The 9,742-nt window shown below is 43.4% G+C and overlaps 1 long non-coding RNA gene across 1 annotated transcript in view; it reads right to left on the bottom strand.

The window, feature by feature from the left end:
• The window catches only part of LOC132345482 (uncharacterized), a 34,928-nt gene that overhangs the window by 10,562 nt on the left and 14,624 nt on the right, over positions 1 to 9,742 (bottom strand). The gene's annotated exons all lie outside the window — the stretch shown is intronic.

Genomic DNA, 9,742 nt, shown 5'->3' with positions numbered 1-9,742 from the left:
AAACTCACGTCCATTGAGTCGGTGATGCCATCCAGCCATCTCATCCTCTGTCGTCCCATTTTCCTCCTGCCCCCAATCTCTCCCAGCATCAGAGTCTTTTCCAATGAGTCAACTCTTTGCATGAGGTGGCTGAAGTACTGGAGTTTCAGCTTTAGCATCATTCCTTCCAAAGAAATCCCAGGGCTGATCTCCTTCAGAATGCACTGGTTGGATCTCTTTGCAGTCCAAGGGACTCTCAAGAGTCTTCTCCAACACCACAGTTCAAAAGCATCAATTCTTTGGCGCTCAGCTTTCTTCACAGTCCAACTCTCACATCCATACATGACCACTGGAAAAACCATAGCCTTGACTAGATGGACCTTTGTTGGCAAAGTAATGTCTCTGCTTTTCAATATGCTATCTAGGTTGAAGATAATGTCTTTTAATAGTTCATTGTTGCTGAAATAAAGTAATAAACTAATTGAAAAGGCATAACTACAATTAGAAAGACTATGTATGTACTCACTTTAAAACCCCTTCACTTTTAACCTTTATGCCAGAGTGTTAAATAGAGCATGACCTGCCAGTCCTCTAGGTTTGAAGCTAAATCCCTCATGCAAAACTGCAGAGTGAGAAGGATCAGGAATCCCCTGAAGCCAAAGCAATACTTCTACCTTTCCTTCCTGGAGTTGGAGAAAGAGTCAAGTGAGAAATGCAAGAAATAAAGAGGAAGAGGGGAAGAGGAACAGAGAGAGAACTTGTTTGTGTCCATTGAATCTGGATTTAGAAATGGAAACAATGTATTTTAAAGTTTATTAAAAATTAGTATTTGGCATATCTTAAAAACTGAATTAAACTGTTGGTGAGTTGCTCACCCAGGTAACCCAAAGGCAGTACTAATATCTGAATAAACTTTTTCACCTAGGATCCAACTTACTGCAAAAACTATTGATGCATTTTAAATTCTTAATATGACTTAGAAATTTACACATGTTCTTTTTGTGCCAAAGTAAACATGCTAAGTCCTCCTCTTGTTCTTTTTCCACTCTAAATTCATGCTGTTCTGTCAAGGAGGCAGGAGACCAAATGAGTGTGCACCAGCTTTGGAAACAATTGCATGAGTTGCAGTCTTGAACATGTGGATTTACCTTTCTAAGTTGCCTCAGATGTGCAATATCAACTACCCCATAGAGTCACTGTAAAGATTAAATGAGCTAATGTTTAAAAAGCACAATGCTTTGCATAAAGTAAGCAACTGTATTGAAGATGGGTATAAACGTTGTCTGGTATGAGAAAATGAGAGAGTCGTTGTTTTCTGTCAGAGTGAAGCAAATGAAACTAAGCCTCAGGTCCTCACTTGCTGGAACTGGAACCCCTCGCAAATGTACTCAGAATAAGATATTTTAACCCGAGTTGACTCAGATCACTTTCACTTCTCATTTTGACTTCTTCTCTATCACATTTGCCCTGGCATAACCCAGCATTGAAGGACTGCAGGCATTTCTGGATTTCAGCTGTGGGAAGTTGAGTTGAGAATATGTTTAGTTTGGGTTAGTGCTTCCCTGTTGGCTCAGACGGTAAAGAATCTGTCTGCAATGCAGGTGACTCCGGTTCGATCTTGGGTCAGGAAGATCCCCTGGAGAAGCAGTGGCTACCCACTCCAGTATTCTTGCCTGGGGAATTCCATGGACAGAGAAGCCTGGTGGGCTACAATCAACAGGGTCACAAAGAGTCGGACACAACTGAGTGACTAACAATTCCTTGCTTACTTAGTTTGGGATTGGGGGATATATCTCATACTTCCACGTATAGTTGAGTTACTGCTAGCTGTCTTGGTGTTGCAATGGCTTCTGGAAAACTTCCAACGGCTCACTGTGATTTGTGCAGGTGCAAAACCAGAGGTGTGGTCAAGCTGTTGAATATTTGTGCAGGAGCCAGTCTCAGAAATACGTGGGTGGTGGAGGAGGACATAGCTTGATATGCAGCCATATAAACTAGATGCAACAAGTATAAAATTCTTTTAAACCCTTAGGGCTCATGTCATATAAATTTGGTAAAAGCCTTTCCAATATTAATCATAATCCCCAAAAGTCACATGAAGTTACCAATAATGAGCTGTGAAACTGAAAGTTTTCCTAAATTATCAATAAAATAAAATTTGCAAACCCTGTTTACAGAGATACCAAAGTCCTTCTATTCTCTCTATAGAAATTTTAAAGTAATTGTCCTATGAAAAAGTGTTCAAAAAGCATGAAGTCTAAAACATAGGAAAAAAGGCTAATAGGAGTATGTCAGGAAGTTAACACCATTGTTATTTCTTTCTGGATGCTCACAGTATGTGTCAGTTTTTAGTTTATTTGTTGTGATTTCTTTCTTCCTTTTTTTTAATTCCCTGATACATCTGTATTCAATTTTGGATTCACAAGTTTGCGATTCTTTTTCTAAAGGGAGCCCTCAAATTGTACAGGCTTCTGAAGCACACTACTTGGATCTGACCCCCTTTGTCATTGTCTGCCAAATGGCCCAAAAGGACCTTGATTAACATACCTCTGCTTGTTACTTTCCTTGTCTGTGAGTTCTAAAGTAGTGTAAAACTGAGAAACCTAAATATAAGTCAGCACTCTGTCATGGCTTCTGTATCCAGGGATTCTCCCTTGACAAGGAAACCTGATTGGCAGGGAAGCCTGGCGTGCTGCAGTCCATGGGGTCGCAAAGAGTCGGACACGACTGAGTGACTGAACTGAACTGATAGAAGGGATGAGCATCTGTGGACCGCAGTGTCTGTGGGGATGGGAGTCCTGGAACCAACCCCAGTGGATACTGGGGGGATGACTGTATTTATAGTGATGGAATTTTAAAAAAAGCTTTTTATTTTATATGAGAGTCCCTTGGACTGCAAGGAGATCCAACCAGTCCATCCTAAGGGAAATCGGTCCTAGGTGTTCATTGGAAGGACTGATGTTAAAGCTGAAACTCCAGTATTTTGGCCACCTGATGTGAAGAGCTGACTCATTTGAAAAGACCCTGATGTTGGGAAAGATTGAGGGCAGGAGGAGAAGGGCACGACAGAGGATGAGATGGCTAGATGGCATCACCGACTCCATGGACATGAGTTTGAGTAAACTCCAGGAGTTGGTGATGGACAGGGAGGCCTGGTGTGCTGCGGTCCATGGGGTCGCAAAGAGTCAGACACGACTGAGCAACTGAACAGAACTGAGAGTATAACCAACTAGCAAAGTTGTGATAGTTTCAGGTGAACAGCGAAGGGACTCAGCCACATATATACACGTATCCATTCTCCTCCAAACTCCCCTCCCCCCCGCCCTGGCTGCCACATAACATTGAGCAGAGTCCCCTGTGCTATACAGTAGACCCTTGTTGGTTATCCATTATAAATACAGCAGTGTGTACATGTCCATCCCAAACTCCCTGACTACCCTTCTCCTGGGCTGAGATTTTTTTAAAATTTCATTCCACTCTTCCCATTGGTTCATTTCCTTTTAGCAAGCCAAGTATTGGCTTTGCATTTCTGAGGGAGAAAATGGGGGTTCTTAGTCCCCTTCTTTCCCTGCATAATCAAGCAGGAGACTTTGACGCTACAGATTCCTGACCATACATAATGAGATAACAAACTCTACCATGCCCCAGAATTAAACTGGAGAGAATTACTTTCTGGGAGAAAAAACTGAGGCTGAAGGAGGTCCATCTGACTTATCAAAGACACAGAGATTGGCATTAAACCCAACTATCGGTTGGATTAACTAATCTGTAATTCCTTGCTACCTTGCTAAACGACTCACTTCAAAAGCCAGAGGAAGAAAGATTTACCTTGAATGTACTTTGATATAGATGTTTCCTTGGCAACCAATTCTAAGTCAAAAGCAAAACAGTGATTGAAAATATGCACTTTTGTTAAAAAATTGTGGGCTCTGAAACAGCAGTCTCAGAAGCTCTTTCCCATCCTTTGTTAATTGAAAAGAGAAGTTCTTTATTTCACATGCTGTTATGTAGCCATTATTTTAGAAAAATCTGTCTTCTAGGCATTAAAGTAGGAGGCCATTTTCCTCCCCCCTCTTAATCTCCTTCTGCTTTGGCCTTTTTTACTTCCTTGCACTCACTCAGAGTCACGTGTGTAATTAGCGATTGCCACCGCCCCCACCCCCACCCCCTCGCTCCATTGACATCTTGTCATCAGTACCTGTCTCTAGTTGAAATGGTCAGTTATAATTTTGTTGCAACTACTCGATGGACATGAGTTTGAGTAAACTCTGGGAGTTGGTGATGGACAGGGAGGCCTGGCGTGCTGCGATTCACGGGGTCACAAGGAGTCGGACACGACTGAGCGACTGAACTGAACTGAACTGAAAGGTAGATTACTATGAGCATAAGGTATGTGTATTATCAATAGAATACCTATTTTTTCTCTATATACTTTAAATTCTTGGGCTAGGATAAATCACTCCAGTATTACATACCTTGTATAGATTAGCTTTTAAAAGCAGAGGCTTTGGGACTTCTCTGGCAGCCCAGTGGTTAAGACTCTACACTGCCAATGCAGGGGGCATAGGTTTGATTCCTAAGATCCCACAGGCCACACAACCAGAAGATGAATTAAAAAAAAAATCATCTCTAATAAATTTCAAAAGCAAAATTTTAAAAATTACTAAAAAAAGAAAGAAACTTTTACTGAAATACTTTGTTTTAGGCCATCTCCTTCCTTAGAAGGATCCTGACTCTGTTGGGATATTGTTCCCTAGCTTTGCCAGCCACACTGCAGTCTGAGCCAGCAGCATTAATATCTCCTGGGAGCTGGGGAGAAATGCAGAATTTTAAGCCCCACCCCAGATCTACTGAATCTGAATCTGTATTTTAAGATCCTTGGGTGCGGGGTACTCTTTCTGCCCCCTTCTGATGCTTATGTCAGAAGCTTTCTCTATCTCCTTTATACTTTAATAAAACTTTATTACACAAAAGCTCTGAGTGAGCAAGCCTCGTCTCTGGCCCCGGATTGAATTCTTCTCCTCTGGGGGCCAAAAATCCCGGTGTCTTCGCGTGATTCAACAACAACCTTTCATCTTGGGGGCTCATCCGGGATCCTTCAGGACAAGGTAAGGATGCTTGGAGCTTTAGTTCTTTGTTCTCTTAGCGAACACGTTTTCTGCTGTGCTTTACTAACTCTACCGTGTGCTTGTGTGAATGAATGGCATGCCCTGCATGAAGCAAGTAAGGAGCCCTGCTCTGCGGTTCCACGGTGATCTCATACGGCTAATGGCAGAAACCTGTCGGGGGTTATACCGACCTGCCAATGCCAAGAGGCACCCAATGTCTCCTTCGGGAACCGACCAGAAATGAGCAAAGCGTGTGGACCGAACTCTCCTTTCTCGGTCAAACTTTTCGGTTTCTTTGACCATTTCATAACTCCTTGGGAATTAGAAGTGCTAACCCAATCTATTGGATCATAGACTTTCAAGGGACTTGTGATCTATACTGTTATTGTGTACTGTGGCTTAGGTCCCAAACTTGGATTGGTATTCAAGAAAGCGTCTAGCCTCGCTAGGAATCGAAAGTTCGGAAGCTAGATGGAGCTCTAGCTCCCAGAACATCTCTGAGGTTAAAGGTTACTCAGATTGGAACTGCAATGGGTTTTTTTTTCTTTGGTAACACCGGCTCTTAGTGGATCAGAGGAGGCTGTTATACTGGTGTGGTGATGCTTGGAAAGAACATCTCAGTTTTATGTTCGTGTCGGTCTTATTGTGGTCAGGAAATACTCAGGGGTGTGCACATGCACTCAGGTGATGACGAATGTTTCCCCCAGCAGTCTTAGCTTGGGAGGCATTCCAGAAGGTTACTCTGATTCACCCCGGGTGACATCAGAGGCAAGCAAGGTTAAAGGTGAAGAGCTGGACGTCAAGTAGGGATGCTATCAAGTCTACCCCTGGTACATCCCCCCCCCCCCCACCCCATCTCGGTGGTAGAACCGGGAGGGACGAGTACGGCACTTGCGTCAGTAAGGGACTTAGTCTCCCTGGTAAGTCCGACCAGGAAGGAAAAGCTTTTGGTGTGACGTCTGTCTACACCCCCGTCTAGAACAGGGAGGGACGCCTCCAGTAGAAAAATGGCGCTGGTCGCTTTTTTTCTCTCTTACAGATGGGAGCTAACAATTCCAGCCTCACTCCTTTGAACTGTATCCTGAAAAAACTGGGATAGATTTGATCCCCAGGGCTTAAATAAGACACACCTGGTCTTCCTATGTGATACTGCATGGCCACGGTATCCATTGGAGGACGGCGAACGGTGGCCAGTTGGAGGGTCTCTTAAGTATAATACTGTTCTACAATTAGACCGGTTCTGTAAGGAACAAGGGAAATGGGTAGAAGTAGCACATGTGTTACCCTTTTTCTCTCTGCGAAATATGCCAGACTTATGTCCTAAGGGTATAGATTTGGGCGTGAAACCTTCAGCTCCCTCCTGTCCTCTTACTTTGCCCCCATACCTGGGACTCCAAACTGGGATTCATACTGCCCACATGGAGGTCCAAACAACTCCTGTCTCAGTACGACCTCAGACTACTCTGATTTCAGTAGAAACTCAGACCATCGAAGTAAGAGATGAGATGGAGGACAGGAGACAAAGAGAAGAGGAAAAATAGGTTTCTCCAATCTATCCCTGGGATCATATGCACAGAGCAGCCAGAGAGACTGAGGAACAGCCACACAAGCTGTTGCCTGTTTATGAAACACCCACGGGGAGAAATAATCAGTCTATGAGAGTTAATAAGCCTTTCTCTTATCAAGAAATACAAAGAATCAAGGAGGATCTGGGAGACTATTTAGAGGACCCAGAAAAATATATTAGAGCCTTTAAAGGTGTTACACTGCTTTATGACCTCATTTGGAAGGATGTGATGTATATCTTGGGACAAATGCTGACTCCCGAGTCAAAGACTCGAGTTTTGGGAAAAGCAGTTGCTTATGGAGATGAATGGCTTGGTAATGAATCAGTAGGGAAGAGGGAGAACGAGATAGCGGCCCTCCCCACTGGGAATCAGGTGGTCCCAACTATAGAACCAGACTGGAACTACAACACAGCTAAAGGAAGATGGGATCAGAGTCATTTTGTTAGATGTATTCTTGAAGGACTTAGGCAGGTGCGTTCTAAGCCTTTAAACTATGGCAAATTGGCAGACAGAACAGGAGGAGAAGGAAGCTCCTGGTAAATTCCTATATAGGCCTTCGCAAATTCACTGAGATTGATTCCGAAAGTGAAGAGGGAAAAGTGATCTTAAAGGATAGATTTCTCACTCAGTCGGCTCCAGATATCTGCCGTAAGCTATTAAAACGGGCATATGGACCAAATCAGTCTTTAGATACTCTGTTACAACTGGCTCAGACAGTCTATTATGGTAGGGAATATGAGGAAAAGAAAGAAAGGCAAAAAAAGACAAAGGAAAAGGCGGAAGTCTTTGCCATGGCTATGAAAAACGTTCTTAAACAGCCTGAGAAAAATGCCCAGAGGGACCCAGGTGATAAGGGATGGGCTTGCTACTACTGTGGAAAGGAGGGGCACCTCAAGCGGGATTGCCCTCAGGTATCTAAGCCGCCCCTGGCTCCATGTCCAGTCTGCAAAGGACCACACTGGAAGAGAGACTGTCCCCGGAGGCGTAGGTCTCCGGGGTCGGACTCTCAAGACAATCAGGACTGAAGGTGCCCAGGGATCCCCACACAAGCTCCCATCCTAATTACACCTGAGGAACCCCGGGTATTAATAATTGTGGGGGGCCAATCCGTCGATTTCCTTTTAGATACTGGGGCAACTTATTCTGTGCTTACTGAAGCCCCTGGTCCACTTTCTTCCCGATCTGCTTTCGTAATGGGACTGTCTGGACGAGCCAAAAGGTATTATTTCAGTTATTCTTTATCTTGCAACTGGGATTCTGTGCTGTTTTCACACGAGTTTCTGATCGTGCCAGAATCTCCCTCACCACTTTTGGGAAGGGATATACTGAGCAAGGTCCATGCCTCTGTTTTCATGAATATGGAGCCCTTCCTTTCTCTCCCTTTGGTTGAACAAAATGTAAATCCTAGAGTATGGGCTGATGGAAAATCTGTGGGTCAAGCACAAAATGCTATTCCTGTAGTTGTTAAGCTCAAAGACCCGCACGTATTTCCACATAAGAAGCAGTATCCACTGAAACCTGAAGTTAAGGAAGGGTTAAAACCCATCATCGAAAATTTAAAGAAGCAAGGACTATTAATTCCCTGTAACAGTCCTTGCAACACTCCTATTTTGGGTATAAAGAAATCAAATGGTAAATGGAGACTAGTTCAAGATTTATGAATAATAAATGAGGCTGTAGTTCCTTTACACCCCGTGGTGCCTAATCCTTATACTCTATTGTCTGAAATTCCTGAACGGGCCAAATATTTTTCAGTAATTGATTTAAAGGATGCCTTCTATTCAGTGCCTTTGGTGGAAAGAAAGTCAATTTCTATTTGCCTTTGAAGACCCTACGTAGCCAGCTTCTCAGTTAACCTGGACAGTTTTGCCCCAGGGATTTCCTGACAGTCCTCATTTATTTGGACAAAGTTTGTCACGGGATCTACAAAACTTTAATAGCTCTGAAGCGGTGGTGTTACAATATGTAGATGATATTTTGTTCTGTGCTGAGACAGGAAGCTTGTTCACGAGCCTCAGATTTCTTAAACTTTCTGGCAGGCTGTGGTTATAAGGCATCAAGAGAAAAGGCTCAGCTTTGTCAACAATCAGTTAGATATCTGGGCCTAATCATATCAGAAGGGACTAGGGCCATAGGCCCTGAGAGAATTAAACCTATACTAAATCATCCCCTACCTATGACTTTAAGACAATTGAGAGGATTTTTGGGAATCACAGGTTACTGTCGCATTTGGATTCCGGGTTACGGGGAACTTGCCCGGCCTTTATATAATCTTATAGCTGAAACTCAGCAGGCCCAAACCGACAAACTGGTTTGGTCTCCAGAAACTCAGAAGGCTTTTAAGGTTCTTCAGACTGCTTTCCTGTAAGCTCCAGCTCTGAGCTTCCCCACAGGGTCAGAATTTAATTTGTTTGTCACTGAAAGAAAAGGTGTGGCATTGGGAGTTTTGACACAACCCCGAGGGCCTCACCAGCAACCTATTGCTTATCTAAGCAGAGAATTAGATGTAGTTTCACGCAGGTGGCCCCACTGCCTAAGAGTAATTGGGGCAGCTGCTTTATTAGCACCTGAAGCTTTAAAAATAATTAATGGACGAAACCTTACTGTACTGACTTCTCATGGTGTGAGTGGAATCTTAAATTCTAAGGTTAATATTTGGATGACAGACAGTAGGCTTCTTAAGTATCAGTCATTGTTGTTAGAAGGACCAGAAACTAAGCTTAAAGTTTGTGGAAATTTAAATCCTGCCACTTTTCTTCCTGAGAAGGAAAATGAAACACCTGATCACAATTGTTCTCAATTCCTAACTTTAAACTATGCAGCTCAGGAGGATCTAAAGGATACCCCATTAGACAATCCTGACTTGGAAATATTTACAGACGGCAGTTCTTTTGTTCAGGATGGAAAGCGTAAAGCAGGTTATGCTGTGGTGACTGCTGAACAGGTTTTGGAAGCAAAAATCTCTCCCCCAGGGAACCAGTGCTCAGTTAGTGGAGCTTATGGCCCTGACCCGAGCTCTAGAGTTAAGCAAAGGGCAGCGCATGGGCCTGATAATATATGAGTCTACTTCTGCTGACTCCAAACATC

The sequence above is a fragment of the Bos taurus genome, chromosome 6 (assembly GCF_002263795.3).
Source record: "Bos taurus isolate L1 Dominette 01449 registration number 42190680 breed Hereford chromosome 6, ARS-UCD2.0, whole genome shotgun sequence".
In the NCBI taxonomy this organism is placed as follows: domain Eukaryota; kingdom Metazoa; phylum Chordata; class Mammalia; order Artiodactyla; family Bovidae; genus Bos; species Bos taurus.
The sequence above is the reverse complement of the archived record's forward strand: the minus strand, read 5'-3'. Positions and strand labels throughout refer to the sequence as shown.